The 13,396-nt window shown below is 35.7% G+C and overlaps 1 long non-coding RNA gene across 1 annotated transcript in view; it reads right to left on the reverse strand.

Moving 5' to 3' along the window:
- The window catches only part of LOC107308030, a 40,123-nt gene extending 32,442 nt beyond the window's left edge, over positions 1–7,681 (reverse strand). The window contains exon 1 of the long non-coding RNA XR_001552600.1: positions 7,580–7,681. This is a non-coding gene — a long non-coding RNA (uncharacterized LOC107308030). The remainder of the gene's footprint in view (positions 1–7,579) is intronic.
- Positions 7,682–13,396: the final 5,715 nt, after the last annotated feature.

Below are 13,396 nucleotides of genomic sequence, written 5' to 3' on the forward strand. Positions count from 1 at the left end.
TTCTTATGCCACTGTATGGCCTAATTCCTTTAACTGTAAGTTAATCATCTTAAAGCTTTTCAAACCTTCACAAAGCACAGTCTAGATGCATCAGAACACATTTTTAAACTTCCTTAATGAGAAAGTCATCAGTATTTGAAATATATGTTCTCCCTCTAAATCAAATTTAATTTGTTAAAAACATATTGGGATTATTTAAACTGCTATGTCTACTGCTATGTTAGAGAGTTAAATATCTTGTGTTTTTAATGGAAACATTTTCATGTAAGAGAATGATAGATAAAATACATTTTATCTTTTCTATACAGACCTGTTCTGGTTCTGTTAAGCTAGGAAGAAAGAATAGGTTTTACCAGCACATAGATGTTAAAAGGATATATGAGAAGGAACTTTAACTCTGTTATGTCTGGGTTGGATTCAGGTCTGATTTTCAAAGTAATAATAATCAATAACTAGGAGACTATTTAAAAAAAAATAAAAATAAAAATTGAAAGTTCTTTTGAAAATAGTAGATCACAGACATTTGGAGCTTTGGATGTGCTGCCCAGTGAAAATAAACTGTAGGCCATATGGGGATTTGTACAGGCTGGGCCTTGAGGCTGACATTTCAGGATGAAGTCAATGAAAAACAGAATCACAGTGAAAGGTTTTGTAGATGTTACTAGAAAAGCTTCATAGGACTGCAAGCCAACACAAACCAATGGCTATGTCTATGGTGGTAAATAAAAAATATCCAGAGACCAAAACAAACTGTGACATTGTCTTTGGAGGTGGTCCCTGGAACAAATTATCCCCAAAACTGCCAAGTTTTCACTCAGAAGTAGTTGTTTGAAGAGATCCTCCCAGAGACTGGAACCAAGCCAACAATTAAGTAGGGCTTTCAGCAATGGATCCAAAATTGTACTTCTCTCCCTTGCCTTCTTTTATTTAGTGCACAGTGAAAATTAGTGCCTTTGTCCAGAGTGATAGTGATGGGAAATGATTAAAACATCATATCATCAGATATAGTAAGTCAAACGAAGGATTTCTTTGAGGTTGCAGAGCCTAGAAGTCAAGGCTATGTTGCAAACAGCATTAGTTGTCATTTATTTTGGCCATTGTGACACAGCAAATGATGTGGTGTGGCTCTACTCATAAAGACAAGCTTTCCTGGAGCTTTCTAGCCAAGCCTGATGAGCGTAAACAGCCCATGTCAACTGCACAAGAAAGTTCTACATTTACCATTTTGGTTTTGAAAAAAGTTCCCCAACCACATTAGCAAAGTATTTGAGGTCATTTATAGAAGCATAATTAGACAGACACTCTCTTCCTTCCACATTTCCTGTCTCTCTTATTGCCCATCCCAGCAAAACAAAGTAAGTATTTTTACAGTGATTTTGGACTTGCAACAGACAGAATCAAAGATATTTCCCTTGTGTTCTCCAATTGTTACAGTACATTTCCAAGAACATATTTAAGTCCTAAACCAAAGCGTGCTGATTCTTGTTGATTTCGAGAACACTTCAGATCTAGATCTAAGTCTTGGATCACTGGCATGAGACAGAACCCCATGTAGGATATTCAGTTTTTTTAGGTGGTACAACTTTCTGAAAATGAATACTTAAAGTGGAGACTTTGCCATATTGCTGAGAGCTCCATCTCGTGCAACATGAAGCCACTAGCTTTGAAAAAATGCCATAAGAACAGCATTTTGTGCCAGATGCTACATTTATTCAGGGTTACTTGAGCAGAAGAAACGAGAAATATTAAAGCAATGTTTACATAGTGAAACGTAATATCAATCATGCTACGTACATTAGTGATAAGAGCAGGGATTGAGTTGTTTTGGATAAAGCTGAGGTTTCATCCTGAGGATGGAAAATTACTAGTAGACTGCAAATATATCTTCCTAACTTAATGTTATTTTTCATCTAGTATGAAATAAGTTTTATTGTTTTACTGTTTCTTTTTGACAAACTGATTTGTCTTTAAAAATGTTTGCATTTTGAAATGTTGTTGTTCAGACATCTTGTCTCAGTGGCCAATACAGTTTCTATGTTTTTCTAACACAAGATTTAAAAAAAAAAAAAGAGGGGAAAAAAGATGCAAGCTATCCACAGAGAAGTCAGCTACTCAAGAGCAATAAAATTAAACAGTCTCCTTAGAAAACTGTACTCTAAGGACCTTGCTATACAGAGAATCAGGTTGAACACCTCTGCCTCCTTAGGGAACATCCTCTGTAAAAGAATGTGCTCAGAGCTCAGAACAAAATAGCCTTAATTCACATCACAGTTCCTGATGAGAAATCCCTGTCTGAAAGGAGTCATCACCAGCAAACCTCTCTCATCTCTCACACCAAACAAGGTGGAGGACAAAAAAACAAGGTTCAGAGCCTGGGAGACCTACATGTACTTTCTATAGTTGACCTCATGTCCCATCTATGTAAAGTACATGGGCCCCACACATTTTTCCTATAAAATCTGCTAATCAGTTATGACTAAGAAAGGCTCCTAATTTCCACCACCCTTTTCTATATCTGACCATAGCTTGGCTGTATGCAGAATGGAAGGCAGTTAATTTTCATCTTTGTATAACAAGGAAGGTTATTAATGCAAAGAGGACTAGCACTTTCCCAGAGGAAGGCAGGCAACATCTTGTCCCCCTACCCACCTTCCACATGACAAGCAAACAAACAAACAAACAAAATTGGCAGTGAAGGGAATCACTAGCTACAGAACAAATGTGATGTAGTAACTCTTAAGAGATGGAAAAAGCTACAACACTGCTAAACAGCTTGAAGAAACAGGAAGGAACAGCTGCTCAAAAAAAATGCTCATGATCTTCCCATGACAAATCCAGTGGGGAGTATATGAATTCCACGAATTATAAGGGAACAGCCAAATGAAGTGCAAACTGGGGAGGCAGATTAAAATAGGGACTGGACAAAGACCAAGAGGAGAAATTAGCAAGAATGGATGAGGCATCTGAGACCCTGCATATAGAAGAGGAGACAAGCAAAGCTTTGTGGAGGGGAGGAAAAAAAACAATCAAAACAAACAAACAAACAAAAAAACAGATGGGAAGTTTGTATGGAAACACTGTTAACACCTGCCACAGGTATGTTATGTTTTCTGTATACGAAAACATTCATTACAACGAACTCTGACCAAAGCACAATCACTGAAAGAGACCTGTCAGAAAGGCAGAAGAGACAAGCAGTCCCAGTCAGTACTCTGCATACAAGGAAGGTAGTTCAAAATATTACCAAAAAAAAAAAAAAAAAAAAACAAAAAAAAAAAAAGAGACTCAGGAATCTCTTCCAAATCCTGTAGATCTCTCTTTGTGATAAGAGATAATATAAAAAAAAAAAAAAAACCAACAACAAAAAAAACATGATAGAGAACCAGGATGAAAGGGATGTCATAGCAAAAGTGTTGCTAGGTTTATTGAGTTGTGCTGTGGAATTTCTAATAATCGTATTCCCTATAGGAACAAATGACTCCAGAGAACTACATTTACACCATATTTAAGCAACTATTTCTTCAGACAATAAAAAATCTTAAAAAATAAAATCAAATGGAACTGTGCAGATAAGTAACTTGCAGAAGTTTTCCCCATGCCAAACATGGGTGAATAAAGTAAAGTGCTGATACTGGAAACCAACCAAGGGAAGATCAGATAGGGTAGATTGGAGGGTTTTGAATTCACAGATCACTGGAATGCCTTCTGCAGCCGGAGCCAACTGTTTGGATTGCACTGTCTCCACTTATGCAGACAGGTTGCCAACCTCTTAGGCACAGAACTGGCAGGGCCTGTTAGGCAGGCTGTGAACCTTCAGGAGAAGGAGGGAAAGGAGAGCTTTCATGTAATTTGAATAATCTGACTTGTACTTCCAACATACAAATTAAGCGAGAAACTAAAATTGTTCTGAAGCAAAAGATGAAGGATAACAAGAATATAATGCCTGACGCAAATGTGTGGGGAAACAAGCAACAACTAGAAGATGCCGTACTAAATAAAAGAGATTACGATCTAGAAAGACTAACTGAAATTTAGTGGGATAATTCCTGTGTGTTGAAATGACAGGATGCAGTATACATGGGAAAGGAAGAGTGGAAAAAATCAATAGGTGCAAAAATGTCATATAGTGCCTTTAAAGTCAATGTGTTAGAATTTCTATAGTGACAGCAGTAAGATGGTGAAAGCCTTGAGTAGACATAGAAGAAATAAATTAGAAGAAGAAGAAATTTTTAAAAATATAGTAACAATAGCATGCATTTCATTTAGGACACTATTTTGGAACAGAGCCAGGAGAAATGGCACAATTCATTCTTCTGAGTAAATTTTGGCCAGTTCTCTTGCTAGCATATACAGATAAGGAGTTATCCAAACTTGTCAGTTTCATACAGTGAATTCCAATGAACAAAGATGGTAACTTGGGACAGAATTTCACTAGCTGGGGAAAGGGTGTTGAAAGTATGGAAATCCAGATAATCTGGACACTCTAAATAAATAAATAAATAAAATTAGATAAATAACAATTCATAGAGTAAAATGGTGGAAGATGATCAACTCCACTTTCAGAAAGTTTTCAGAGAATATAAATAATTGAATATGATATAGAAATAAATGCTTTCAATGTGCCTTTGTGGGGGGAAAAAAAATCTGGGATACTTTTGGGGAAAATGTTTATGGTTCAAAATTCACTGGTGTTGTAGAAGAAGATAACAAGGAAAAGGATTGGTCACAGTATCCTCCCCAGGGCTTTTCAGAATCCAAAACTCATGTACAGGAAGGAGTGGCAGGGAAAAAATCCAAGGACTTTAACAGGACTTTTATAGCAATGGAAGTGGGAAAATGAGTAGAGGTATAAAAAGAGATATTAGCAATGAAAGAAAAGGAAAAGAAGATGAAATTTAAGGTGAAGCTATAAAACAAAAGGTCAACCTGGACTGAATATCTCATTTAAGATAAAAATAAATAAATAAATACAGACAGACAGTTAGAGCCAATGCCCCCAAAATTGTCTTCAACTGTTGGGAACAGGTCCAGAAAATTACACAGACTTTTGAAGTATTCAGGAATCAAGAACAATCAAGGGATCAGTCCTTGGCATAGAATGTAGGAAATTTAGGGTGTGGTTTATGTGCTCTATCTTAGGCAATGAAGGCTCCAATATCTTTGAGCCAGTTCCTCTAGGTTTTTCATGATCAACAAAGGAAAACAGGAAATTAATCTCTGCGCAATAATGCTGGCTTCTGGAATAAAGTTAGACAAATCTTCACATCTACCTTTCTCCTGTGAGCATAAAAAGCAGCTCTGTTTAGATTTAGACACTGTCCTTGGAGATCTTCACAAACCATCTGGATTTAGTCCTTGGCCATCTGCTCCATCTAATCCTGCTTGAACTTCAGATTTAGACCAGATGACCTCCAAAGGTCCTTTTCAATCTCAACCATTCTGTGATTCTATGATCTATTTTACTTGCATTTCAAGTCAGGCAATAAATCCCACTGTGTTCTCCTAGGAAATCTAGAAGGCTGAAGTAATGTGTACAAGTTTTACAAAGCTGATTCAAAAAATAATAAAAATTAGAAAGTTCATGTAGTTATTTTTTTATATATTTTATTCTGGCTGGTTGTTTGATTGATTGTTTGTGCTTTTGTTTGCCAATTTTGTTTGTTTGTTTGTTTGTTGAAATGCTAGAAATAGGTCAATATCTTCATAAGAATATTTGTGTCATATGAACAGAGTATAGATTTGCTTTGTTATTCCAACTTAGGCTAAATTTTATTCTAATCCAGCACTCACAGAAAAAAATCATGGTAAACACTGAATATAAGCTTTGCTCTACCAGAAAATTGCAAGTACACTTTGATAATTACAAGTGTGAAATCCTACCCTCTTTGAAGCTGATGCCAAAATTCCCATGAACTTCACTAAGATTTCATCCAAAAAGGGTGAAATAAAATAATGTTATTTAAAAGAGCAAGTTGAAGAGACGGGACAATACTAACAAAGATGAATGTCAAGCTCACTATTAGGAAAACATTCAGTAGTAGGTTTTAATAACCTCTGAAATAATGCCTTACTAGAAATGTTTAATGTTGACTCATTAAGCCAACAGGAAGAAAAATGAGTTGAAAAAGTTGACATTGGCAAGGAGAGGGAGCAAAAGACCTAGGAGGTATTGTCAATGTCTAATCTCCTCAATCAAAGGGGATAAAATGGAAAAATGTAATCCTAATTGCTTTCAGAAGTTTTAGATTGTGTACCTTATGGAGATGTGAGCTAGTGAAAGAGTGCATTTGGAAAAGTATTTTATAGTAGAAAGAAAGGAAACAATTTAGAGAACTTTAACACCTTTAATGGCACCGTGCTGAGAACAGGAGGAAGCCATCAGCATGAATGAAAATGCTGTGCATATTCATTGCAAGACATAACAGCTGTAGACATATCCTCACTCTAGTGGGCCTTCTCATCTCTAAAATGAGCATAGGTAATGCCTATTGGCCAGAAGCTGTGTGAGGAAATGTGTAGTAGACCTGTATTTCAGGTCTACTGGGACTATATTGTATATGTGTGAATCATACTTTTCCTGATGTCAAATAAAACTGTTTTATCTTCCCAACAATCATTCTCTTCTAATGAAAAGGATGGGATAAACAGAATCCGTCAGTGGATCCAGCAAGAAAACTGGTGTTACTGAATTGCTTGGAAATCCAGCTAAAAATTACCAATATTTTGCTTAATTTGAATGATCTTATTAAAATATTCCACATTACTCAGTAGATTTCAAAAAAAAAAAAAATAGTGTTTTGTTAGATAATTTACAATATAAAGCATACAGAGTCCACTTTGCAAGGTAGATAACAGTTGAACGATGAACATTGTTCACTAGCAATCAGCAATCGAAAATTAGCCATCCCGCTGTGGATGCAGAAAAATGATGTAAGTCCACTTCTGTTTATCTTTGCTGATTAAAACACAACTGTGACAATTGTATATTTCATTAGCAAGCTAAAGTCATGGGAAACACTGAGAAAAATTAAGATTAACTACAGTTATGAAAATAAGAGTAAAACATTTCCTTCTTCCTTAACACACAGAAAATATCCTTGCATTCTTTCACCTCTTTATTTTGCTGTGGCAGCAACCATGAAAGGAACTCATTTTCTCAGTGCTGCACCATATCAGTGAGAAGACATATCATTAAAAATACTCAAAAGGAAAAATCTCCCCAGTCATACAAATGTGCTGTTACTTTACAGTTTTAACCTCTATAGCTATGACATCTACAACTGCCACTGAAGTCAACAAGACAGACAAAAAAAAAAAAAAAAAAAAAAATCAAGATAAGGATGTCTGAACTATAACACAATCGTCAACAGTTCACAATCAACAGTATAAAATAACCCCAAGAAAAGTCAAGTAAGCAGAAAATGTGTTAACGTGATCTGTGTTGTGCACTAAGTGAAGCAGAAGCCCAAAGGAAAATATACTATGTGACATAATTAAAAACTGTAAAATAAAAGAAATATTAAGGTTGTGGAAACAATAAAGTTTCTTAACTTTTGCATGGTTAATTTTTGTTACTTACAAATGTCAGGCTTTTGGACTAGTGTAACTGTTCCAGTTCTTGGAGGTCTGAGGTGTACAGTTTCACTGGCAGTGACCCTGAAGAACAATGCAGCAAAGTTATTCTTGGAGACACAAGGCGACAGGATGTTCTCATGTAGGCAGTATGCAATTATACATTGTTATCTAGTGACAGCTGATCCACCAGCCAGCGTGTGCTGCAACACAAGTCAATATTGTTTCTCATACAGAGAGGATAAACCTTTCTACAGAGCAGAGGCTAACTCTAGCAAGAGTATCCAAGGGAATAATCAGTTTCTTTATTTGCAGGTGTAGAGAAGAGGTTTATGACTGCAGCTGTATTGTTCTTCCCTTTAATATTATCCCAGATTATATTAATTGCTCCATAATGTGTCTCTGTTATAGAACTAACTTAGATAAATACCTCATTTTTTTTTGTTGTTGTTGTCTTATACATGCAGGATATTTCTCTCACAGCAGTCCAGTGTGTCTATATGAAAGACCAGCTTAATACCAATGCTTCTCAACCTAAGACTAAGAAGGAATCTAGAGATAGGAGTTGAAATACAACACTTTTTTGCCTACCTAAAGATACCCACAGTGAAACTGACATAATGCTCAAGGACATCTACCTCCAAGTTAATCATCTTGGTTTCCTTTGTAGCTACTGGAGGGCAACAGGAATTTCCAGGATTTATCCCATCTTAATCCGTAGCAGACACCTAAAATAGGCCAGTCAATAGTGCTCTGAAAATACCTATTTCTCCTCATAAATGATACTGTAAATATCTGAAGATTTCCTGTGTAATTGCAAATAAGGTTAAATGTCTGGGAAAGAATGTATGTTATTGAAAACTGGGCAAACGAGAAAGAAAAATAGTTTGCATTAAGCAGAAATTTAAACATCCATTTAATCTTTTATCATTTCTCTGCTTCCTTCATCATCACTTAGTTTGATGTTTGTTCCTTAATCCTAAAATGAGAATGGGCTTGGTCAACAGTCACAGTCAGTTTACCTTAGCTCAGCCCCTAGTTTTTTCTTACCAATGCATTTAAGTTTCATTTCTGGGCATAATAATGTACGTCTCCAGTATGTGGGTAAATGTTTGCATGAGGGCTCTTGTAGCTGTAGGTAGGGGGCAGTTTTCATCCTTAATCTATTTTCTCCGTGATAACTCAGCTCTTTTCCACACTATGTACACTCTATGCATATTATGTGAGCTGCTCAGATTCCCAAAGCTGATCTAACTAAGGGCTGAACAACTTCTTGACAACTGTGAGCTGGATTATATTACAGATGTTTGCTCAGGGCAAATAATTCTTATCTGATGTTGCTGCTGTCCTGAGGACTAGAAACTGTCCTATAGGCCACAATATCCCCTAGGCTACCAGTTGGATAGCTTTGTTCTAAATTAACCAAAGAGTGGGTGGTACTAATAAGCATATAAGAATAATACTAAATTGAGTAACGTAACAAAATAACGTATTGTCCATAAAATCCATTTTTCATGACCCTCTGGGCTAGATGAATACAAAGCATTTCATTTGAGGTTAAGCTTGAGCAGCTACTGCAAAATAGAACATCACTCAAAAATTCAGCTACCAGTAGAGCAAGATTTGCCTTCTGAGTGTGCATGTATAAAGAGAAATACTTTTTCTGGTTTACTTTTGTGAGATAAAATTCTATCTGGCTTTGCAAACTGTATATATTTCCTTCCAAAAGCTAGCACAAACATTTGAAACAGACTGATATTTGATTCAACACAATGACATCTGTAGTAGCTGTACAATAGTTGAGGCTGATAAATAAATATATATATATATTAGAAATAATAGTTTTGGGATTACATTTGTGGTTTTGTCAATTAAATATAACTACAGTACCATCAACTTCAATTACAAGAATTTTCTGAATGACTTTGGCAAAGGTTGTATGTACTAAGATCAATTGGGAAAAAAAAAAAAAAAAAATCATAGCAGAGGAAGGATATCTGTTCACACCTGAAAATCAGGGAACAAGCAGTGTGTTTTAATGATTCAGTCCTTGATGAGTTTCTGTAAAGTTTACTTAAAATCAGTGTACCTGAGGGAGGGGGAGAGGAGTGGGGAAGAGAAAGAAAAAAAAAAAAAGAATATGAATTAAAAATCATTTATTGGTTGATAAAAGTTATATTGTGGTAGCTAGATAAGAATGGCAAGGTGCACTTTTTCCCATCAGAATTTTTTTTGTGTGTGGTTGTACCATTTCTGATTGAATTATTGTTAAGAAATTCTCTCAGGTCTTAACAAAAACGACTCCCATTTAAATAAGAGAAATAATCATCATCTGCATCATCCCCAGAGAGGCCAATAGCCTATGGAATAGTATATAGGAAAGTGAAGCACAAATACCCAAACACCTCACTTAACTCAAACCATTATCATGAATGGTTATCTGTCACATCCAAACTTAGCAGCAAAACTGCAGCCTGATCTGAGACTGCATAACACGATTTATCAACAGAACATTTTTACATAGTTATTTCTTGAATTCAGAATGTGGCTTTCTAACCAGATTCCTTTAAAACTGTGCGTATTAGAGGAAATTGCTAATTTCGTTCCTTTATCTAGGTTAAATTCAGATCCCCATTTATTCCACCCACATCAGGATTCCCCATCAGACTGCCTACTACAAATTAAATGGAAGCTCATACTATGAGGTTTTGCTTCAGGTAACATAACTGCCAACTACAAGCTGAGCTGTGACTAAACTTTTCTCCATTTTATTATTCTTTGCCTAATAACTTAATTTTAAATCAGGGATTTCATCCATGTTGTCTTCCCTCAGCTTCCTCTGCTTCACTGACAAGCACTTCTTTGCTTCAGTCTTTCTAGATCCTAACTCATCTCCTGAGAGAAGGTAATGGGGAAGCTGCCAAAGTAGAGCTGGGGCACTCAGCACCAGTTACTGGAGCAGGTTTTTAAACAACTCCAGAAGTGTGTGGTGGCCTACAGAACATATTCCACTTGGTAAAAATAACTTCATATTCTTTGTAGCATGAAATTATATTTGATCAGATGCCTGATCATTTGATTTTATTTATTAACAGTTGTCCTTGGAGAGAGGAGTTATTTTTGCATGCATTGTGTGTTTTATTTTAAGTCTTGTCCCATCTTAGAACAGGAAAAGCATTTCCTGTCCTGTTGTAGTTACTTGTCAGAAGTTGTCTAGGGAAAACATGCATAGAAAAAGAGAGAGAGAGATGCATGGAGAGAGCTGAAGATTGTTAGGCCCTCCCAGATCTAGGAAGAGATAAGCCTCAGGGAAAAGCTAGAAATGCATACATTTCTTTAATTGGTTTAAAATCTGTTTTCTTTGAAGTGCCTCTGTGCCAAATAAAGATTCTGTTTTAAAAAGGCAGTTTGGTTCTGGCATCAACCTCTGTCATTGATTTTGGAAGAAAAAGAATGCATGGTCTAGGAAGAAGTCAAACCTTCATAATTACTCATGGTTTTCTGGGCCTATAGCCAGTAATGTTGTTAGAAGCTGGAAGTGTCACCTGATTTGCCCGAGAGTATTATGATCTGTAGTGCATGCATACACTGACATTTTGAACTTGGTCAAACTTAAGACTGTCTTCAGCTAGATCTATCTGTATAAGATATTCTTTCCCCACCTGCACAACACTGAAACCTCTGTATTAGTCTGAAGTAGTCCCTACTGCACTTTTTCAAGCAGCTACAAAATTGACCTTTAACAATCTGACTTTCTTTCCAGGCAGGTCCTCCTTTACAGACAGCAAGGATAAAAAGTGTGTAACGAAAGAAAGTACAGAAGACAGGAACGATGAACGATTGTTGTTCCTGAGTAACAAGTTTAAGAGGAACCACATAGCAGTGGCTATCTGCCCTCCCTTCATCTCTTCCTCCAGCAAACATAATGTGGAGTAGACAGCATACAACCAAGGTCTGCAACCCATACACGGCCACCTCTGCTACTTCCATTCCTCAGAGGGAGACCGTTCTCCTAGGGTATCTGGATTATAAGTGATGTCTCACTCATTCAACCAATAGTTTTGAACTGTCTTTAAGCTAAAGCAAGAAAGTACAAAAGTGGAAGGAAAAAAAAAAATACACTGTCACTACAAAAAAAATAAAAAATTAAAAAAAAAAAGATACATACAAACAAATTAAGTACAGAATAAAATATTTTGTTGCCATTATTTTTTTCTTCAGCATCAAATATCACTGCATAACAAAATCAACTGTTAAATAATTCTTCACTTGAAGTTGACAGTTAAAAGTAGATGGATACATTTCCAGAAATAAGAAACATTTAAAAGGCAAGGAGGTTAAAAGGAATAAATTATATGGATAAATTATAGCTCCTTAAATTAGTGTAAGAGGCCATTTACTAAGGGATAATATTACCATTTATTATTGCCTTTTATTACTATTTATTAAAGGTGAAGTTAAATAAATAAATAAATAAATAAATATTTAACCTATAATAATAATAATCTAAGAACCTCCAAAACAACTAGAATGAACAACAGAAGTCAAAATAGGAGCATGTAAACTGGATTTGTCTCTCATTCAATAAATAAGTAAACAAATAAAAATATAAAGGAGAAAGTAAGTATAACTTGATATTCTTCTATGAATGGCACCATGAAAAAATAAATAAATAAATAAATAAATATTTTCCCACTTTTGAGCACAGGTTATGGTATGAGCAATACACTCAGTCTAGATATAAGTAGAAATTCTGGATTGTGAGGCTTAGCCATGCTTTCCATTTCTTTCTCAACCCTTTATTATAACAGAACAAGGCAATAAATTTCTTAAATGCTTTATTATTTAGCTCATATTCCACCTTAAAATAAATAAATAAATATCAGTGACATTAAATGTATGAGTTTTTAGTGCTGAAATAGTATATATATCTTAGTGTGTTAGTCCACTTTTAAGAGGAAGTCCTGTTGGCTAGTAGCTGCCTTTGAGCCAGCAGAGGGAGTATAAAGCGTTGTTTTTCTGGAGTTCAAACCTGAAAGTGAATGTTTTCTATTCTCTTCTAGTTATTAATTAAAAGGAAAGTGAAAACCCACACTAAACCTTATGATCGTGCTTTCAGTGCTAAAAAGCACCCTTCTGTGCATCATGAGCAAAGCTGTAAAACAACACAGGTGTAATACTGTGATATTGTAAATAACTTTCAGTGCCTGGAACACTAAGGCAGACAGAGGTAGGGAATTTCATTGAGATGAGATGTAAGATATCCCAGAGCGTGGTGGCTAGACTACATTCCCAAAACATACCTTCATATCATCCTTACTCAGTGGAACAACAGTGTGTTTATGAACAGCAGCCACTGAAAAAAAAAAAAAAAGAAAAAAAAGAAAAGAAAAAAAAAACAGAAAAAAGTGCTGTTTTCCAAAGGGCATGTTTGTACACATACACGTATCCAACACACCTGTGCCCAGCTGTCTACAAAAGGGGTGTGATCTGGGTGTTGTGAGAATTAATTAGCTAATGAGTCTGATCTTCCTGTCATTACTCGGGTAAAACATCCATGTGTCTCAAGCGTAATAACTGCAAAACTTTTGAAGATGAAATGTATGATATTTGTGCTACATAACAGCTGACAACCACAGGGACTGTTTGCCCTCAAATTCCAGCCTTTTTCTTGTATGAAAGCAATGAAAATTGTGTGTTGAGCTCTTCCACACACTAGAAAGTCTATACAACAGACTCCAGAAAACTTCAAGACAATAAATTAAGGTCTTTTCTTATCCTCATGATTCTCATTATTGGATTCTCACAGAACTGAATCCTACTT

The sequence above is a fragment of the Coturnix japonica genome, chromosome 1 (genome assembly GCF_001577835.2).
Source record: "Coturnix japonica isolate 7356 chromosome 1, Coturnix japonica 2.1, whole genome shotgun sequence".
NCBI lineage: Eukaryota > Metazoa > Chordata > Aves > Galliformes > Phasianidae > Coturnix > Coturnix japonica.